General features: G+C 43.1%; 1 pseudogene across 1 annotated transcript; it reads right to left on the bottom strand.

The window, feature by feature from the left end:
• Positions 1-2,186: 2,186 nt before the first annotated feature.
• On the bottom strand, positions 2,187-2,661 carry LOC105806188 (annotated as a pseudogene). Its single transcript, XR_001137249.1, has one exon. The product of XR_001137249.1 is annotated as a 10 kDa heat shock protein, mitochondrial pseudogene (transcript).
• Positions 2,662-6,609: the final 3,948 nt, after the last annotated feature.

Below are 6,609 nucleotides of genomic sequence, written 5' to 3'. Positions count from 1 at the left end.
ATTCAATTTTAAAATGCTAAATCAGAAAGGTTATACTTGTACATTACTTATATATTCTTACATACTTTGGGTCTATATTTTGCAAAATTCTTACTGGCTGTCACGAGTGGGGATTGCAGGTGAGGGAGGCTGCTATGGGCCCAGGCATAGATCGTGATATGTGTAGAACTGCAGAGCCCCTACCATACAAGCTCTGGTCCTTCCCTTGGGAAGCCATTATTTCAATCGTAATTTTAAAAATAATTTTGTGATTTTTTTTTTTTTTGTTGCCCTGGCTAGAGTGCCGTGGCGTCAGCCTAGCTCACAGCAACCTCAAACTCCTGGGCTCAAGCGATCCTCCTGCCTCAGCCTCCCGAGTAGCTGGGACTACAGGCATGCGCCACTATGTCCAGCTAATTTTTCTATATATTTTTAGTTGTCCAATTAATTTCTTTCTATTTTTAGTAGAGATGGGGTCTTGCTCTTGCTCAGGCTGGTTTCGAACTCCTGAGCTCAAGCAATCCGCCCGCCTCGGCCTCCCAGAGTGCTAGGATTACAGGCGTGAGCCACCGCGCCCGGCCTAATTTTGTGATTTTTTAAACTAAGATATCTTCACCCCCACAGACTGTAAGTTTGACAGAGTTCAAGGCCAGGGTGGGTTCACAGCTACGTCGCCAGTACTGGGCAAAATGATACACCCAGAAAGTGCTCAGTAAATTTTTCTGGGAAATGGCAGAGAAGATGTAGCAGATACCTTTCTGGCCTGCTTAGATGCCAGTGAGGGACTGGTTTTCAGAACATGTTTGAGAAAATTAAAGCCTACCGAGGCAGGATAATAGAAGCTTCTTGGATGGAGCCCCTTGGCCTCGAAATGTGAAACCCACTAATGGCCAAATTATTTCCAGCTTTGCTGCGGTAAAACTGCCCATTAGATGAGCAAACAGGACCACCCTTCCCAGCCCTGCACTCACTCTTCTGAAAGCCACCTTTCTTAGGTGGCAGTGGCTGAGATGTTGCTGTAAGAGTGGTGAAGGGGTCATCTGGCAGGCGTCCACCACTTTGCATGTCCCTCATTCCATCATACCCTAAATATTTCACAAGATGAGTACTTGTTCACCATGAAGATTATCATGGCCACAGAGACAGCAAGACTACCGGGAAGCAAGGAGGACTTGGGGTTTGGAAGGTGAAGTGTCTTAGTCTTGTGTTCCTATCGTCAGAGCCTGAGACATGGATTCAGGGGCCTGTGACCCTAGAGTGTTCTTAGAGGGTCACCGCACAGGGTAGAGGAGAGAGCTGGGGCCAGGCTACGACTCAGCTGGAGTTCAGCATCAGCCTGGCCCCACAGAAGCTCTGGAGCAGGAATGGCATCACGGAGCTGATCTACTCTTGTCTCCCTGTGTCAGTTAGTCACTGGGTGCAGGCTGCAGGGGGTGGGCAGGGTGGGAGGGGTGAGGCCACTCCCATTAGTTCCAGAGCAAACCTCTAGAGAAGGGACAGCTATGAGTCACTGCCAGTGAAGGCGGGTGCACAGTCTGATAATGGAGATGCAGGCAGAGCACCAACAGTACCCAGGACTGGCTCCTCCAGCTTTGCTGAAGTGAAGCTGCCAATCAGATGAGCTAATATGACCACCGCTCCTCATTTCTCATCTCTACTCTTCTTTACATATAATGTAGAGAAATAGACATAGATACAATAGTGACCAAAGCAGTGTCCTCATATGTATCAGAGATGTTTGGTTATCAGTGCATAAATAACTCTTTATGACTTATTAAAAGAGTGAAATGAGGCAGCTCACAGACTAGTCTGGACTCTGGAAAATCAGGCTGTGAGACAGGACAGCAATATTGGGCATCTGAGCAGCAAAAACTACTCAATTACCTGGTATGAGTACTATCAGTGGAATAAATGTGGGGTTTTGCTGTAGTAGCTGTTGTGACTGTTGTGTTTTTGTTCAGGGTTTTAGAGTCTTACTTTTCTCCACCAATTAGATCTGTGCTGTGAGCCACATAGGTTCTGAGAGTATGATTTGGGAGCTTACATTGGTCAGCCTTTACCATGGTAAAGCTGGGTAACAAATATCCTCCAAATCTCAATGGCCATTAAAAGCAAATCTTTTTTTTTTTTTTCATTTACATATTTTTATTTGGAAATATTTGTATCACTACAGTGAAACTAGATTTTAAACACGGGATGTCAGCAGTTTAGACACCATTAGTTTATTATAAAAGAGAGATATGGAAATTATTTACATGATGAAGGATTTCAGAACTTCAGTGGAATGAGCTTCATGTCAATGCCATTTCAATAGTGATTTATTTCAGTCTACATATTTTCCAAGAATGTCACCATCTCTAAATAAGAAATAATCCTTGTCATCTAGAACTACTTTGGTGCCTCCATATTCTGGGAGAAGGACTTTATCTCCAACTTTCACACTAACTGGTTGAATCTCTCCACCCTTTCCTTTAGAGCCCGATCCAACAGCCACTACTGTTGCTTGCAACACTTTTCCTTGAGATTTTTCTGGAAGCATAATGCCTCCTTTGATTACAGTTTTGGCTGCACTCCTTTCAACCAATACTCGGTCAAAAAGCGGTAGGAACTTTCTAAATGCTTGTCCTGCCATGACTCCCGCCGCCGCAGCCCGTACTCTGCTCTCGTGCAGCTGCTGCAAGAAACCCCAAAAGCAAATCTTTATTTTTCATTCCTGGTTTTCAGATTGGTCAGGCTAAGAGTAAAATATACATATTTTCTACCTATCTTTCCTTCTAGGCTGAAGGAGCAATTGACTTCCTGGGACATACTTTTGTCACAACAGAGACCAGGAGTGCAAGATGCCAAGCCATCTTGATTATTCAAACTCATTTTGAACACAAAGAATGTCATGCCTGCTTCTATTCCACTGGCCTAAGCAAGCAAGCCCAACATCAATAGGTGGTAACGTACACTCTCCCACAGAAGGGGTGTGGGGAGAGGGAGAATTTGCTGAATAATAATGCAAAATAGCACAAGGCTCCTCTGGGATGAGAGGGAGATCAGAGCTCTGGCTCCCACCTAGACTTCAACCAATGCAATGTGACTTTAATCTGTTTTCTATCTTGGGCTTGAGTAACATTTTATTTATTTATTTTATTTAGAGATGGGTTCTCACTCTGTCACCCGGGCTGGAGTGCAGTGGCATGATCATAGCTCACTGCGACCTTGAACTCCTGAGTCAAGCGATCCTCCTGCCTCAGACTCCCAAAGTGTTGGGATTATAGGTGTGAGCCACCACACCTGGCCTTGAGTAATATTTTATTTGAAAGAAGTGTTCCATTGCTTTTTTTTTTTTAAGAGCTTTAAAATCATTGTTTTCACGTCTCTTATCTTGCCAATGAAAAATCCGGGGTCAGAGGGCAAATGCTTTGCAGATTTGTATCTGTGCGAGGACAAGGGCTATGAGATTTGAAGTCAACCAGATCTGGATTTTTAATTCCAGCTCACTATTTCCTAGCAGAGACACCTTGGACATATTCACTGTCCTCCCATCATCATGGGCAAGGGTCTGTCCAGTGCCCTAAGTCCTAAGGCTCTTCAGTTGCTGACCACATTGAAGGGATGAAATGTATGAGTGGGGTCTCCATTGGGTAATCTGTACTCAGACTGGGAAGGGCTCTCTGTGCTCAACCATGTCCATGGAATAAGTTGTAAAAGTGCACTCATCTTGGTGCTAATGTTCCTATTTAAAATACTGCTAAACTGTTGGGTTTCTCTCCTCGCCCCTCTCCCCTACTCCCCTTTCTTTGGCAAAGTCCTATGCATGACTTAGGTATATACCTGTCTCCCCTAGTGGAGCACAGGCTTTTCAGAAAGTGAGGGTCCCTCTTTGCCTGTTTATTTCTCCCCACACCTGCACCTCACATCTTATCCCTACTCCACAACGCAAAAACCATCCTACTTCACAGCAGCAGAGAGTCTGCAAATGGTTCTAAATTAAACAATGCCTTTTCTTCTCCATGACCCTACGCAGGTTTTTGGAGAAAACACAACTTCGGACATGATTTCCCCAAAATTCCGAAGGGTCTTAAAACTAAAGAAAGTCCTGTGCTATCTGCAAAGGCTCATTTGCAGAAACTGGCCCAGCCCAAGTGTACAGAAACAAAGAAACACTTCAAGCCAGTTAAAACCATTAGGCTCATTGGCTCTGATTTCAAATCAGCAGAATAAACAAACTCCAGTCCAAGTAAGAACTGGTTCTGTTGTCCTCTTGTTTTAAGCTTTCCAAAGCCAAGTTACAATGTTTTCATGTTTCAGAAGTTTCCTTCTAATGGGTTTCCTTTTATTGTGTGTTCCAGATGGCCAAAGGATCCTAGGATAGTAAAAATCAACATGCCCATTTTAAACTTTGACTTCATTTGTTTGGCAGTTTTCTGGCATCACTTGTGCATATTAGAGGAAGAAAGGTGTGGCTATTACATTGTTCTATAATAAATCCAGCTGTGTTTCACTCACATTGCTACTGCAAACACTGCGACTTCTGGTTACACACAGGTTGACAATGAGGGCAGGATGTATGCAGACACACATCCCCCTCCACCCAGAGTTCCTGGGAAGTAACCACATCCATCCTCCACCCTGAAATTTAGCAACCTGGTGGTTGAGATGAATGCTTTGAGGCACAGTGAAAGATTCATGTCAACCACTCTGGTTCTTAGAATTCATGAGCTCAGGCTCATTTTACTTTTCTATGCCCAACACTCATGTTATATCTTTTTTTCTAAAACCAGGACAGTTGATAAAACTACCTAGTTACAAAAGAGCTCTCTTTACTCTGTACATTTAAATTTCACAGTGTAAACAAGAGAGGGGTCAAATTGCCAGTGGGCGCTGCCACCACAAGTGTGGAGTTGCTCATCTGGCCTGGTCATGGTGGCTCAAAGTTGGACAGCACAGCGATGCCATCCAAGAGCACCTCATGGCCAAACAAGCAGTATTTTTAAGTAGTCAAGGCAAAAGCCTAATCCATAGGCGTGAATTTTAAATACTTCAGGCATCAGAAAAGCAGGACACATATAAAGGCCCATGACTTAATCCTAGGCAGCTAAGAAGGAAGAAAACAGGAGGGGCCTGAATAAGGGAGCCCTCTGCTCCCCAGGGCGGGTTACCTAGTAGCTCTTCTTACAGGTTCACGCTGGTGGACTGAGGGTTGATCCTGCAAGAAGAGTCATCTTAGAATGTTTCACCTCCAAACTTGGACTTCCAATTCCAGCCCAGATGTCCCCTTCTTTCTGAAGACTTTCTCTTCCTACCTCCCTAGACATAGCTAATCATTTCCTCTTATGTTTCCTCTTATGTGCTCTGCATATGGCCCTATTGCATCGCTGGTCAAATGGCATTATCATTTTTCATATGTATATCTGTCTCTTCTACTAGGTTCTAATCTCTATAAAAGCAAGGGTAATGCCAGCCTACCCAAGGAGCATGCTTGCCCTTAGTATAAAATCCTGGGGCATTCAAGTAACTCATATCACCAACTGTCAGTAGGTTATTTTTTCCCTCTACAGCAGTGAAAACCAGGAATCGGCAATTGTAACCTCTCGTGAGGGTTTAGAATCAAGAACATATGGACAAAATTCATCAGTGATTCTGTGGAACTGAGATACTAGTTTACTTGCTTCTTCTTAGCTTAACCTGACCCACTATCCCCCCAACCACCCTATAGCCCTAGGTAACAGGTAGACTCCTTTTACTAGGGGGACCACATGTTCCAACCTCTCAGTGGCCACAGCTTATTGGACTAGCATGTCATTTAACCCACAAGGTAGGGGAATTGGATTATATGATTCATGACTTTGAATGAAGAAGCCTAGAAGCTGAAAATCACCCTGTATCTGAGGTCATGTAGCTTCAAGAAGAAGCAGCTATTTACTATGTCATGGTCACATAGGACGAAGACTGATTACAGACAGAAGCAGGATAATGGAGCAGACACACAGAAAGCAGCACAAAATCATCTGCTTCATGAGTCTCCAGAGAGAGAGACAGATAAACAGAGAGACATATATAGAGAGGAATGCCTGGAGTTTTCTTTTTCTCAATTCTTGTCCCATGGGAAGCCTGCTATTTTCCTAACTTTCAATTTCCTATCCAACTCCTCCACCATATATTCAATATTTATTTTAGCTAACTTGTGTAGTTTTTAGTTTCTCATACAAACTATGAATACATTATTCCTAACCAAGGCATCATCATGCAAGACAGAATTCAACCTTGACCTAATATATTCACTATTGGTATGTACCCATAAATTGGGACTTAGTTTATTGTGTTCAGAGCAATAAAAAAAAAAAATCTCTGCAGGGCCCACCCATGAATACAACCTTAACAACTAAAGATTATTTATTTTGCACCATACTCTTTGTATTATAAAGGTCACTGATTTTTTTAGTCAAACTCATCTGGATTCTAATCCCAGCTCTGCTCACTTAATAACTAAGTCCATTTAAAGAAGTTATACAACCTCACCCTGCCTTATTTTTAAAAATAATTTTACTTCTACTATGGAAATTTTCAAACATACCCAAAAGTACAGGGTGTCCCAAAAGTCGCCATACATTGGGAAAATGGGAAATTGGAGCTAAATGT

Source organism: Propithecus coquereli, unplaced genomic scaffold, assembly GCF_000956105.1.
Source record: "Propithecus coquereli isolate 6110/MARCELLA unplaced genomic scaffold, Pcoq_1.0 Scaffold139, whole genome shotgun sequence".
NCBI classification, from domain to species: Eukaryota; Metazoa; Chordata; class Mammalia; order Primates; family Indriidae; genus Propithecus; species Propithecus coquereli.
This window is presented reverse-complemented; position numbering and strand designations above follow the sequence as displayed.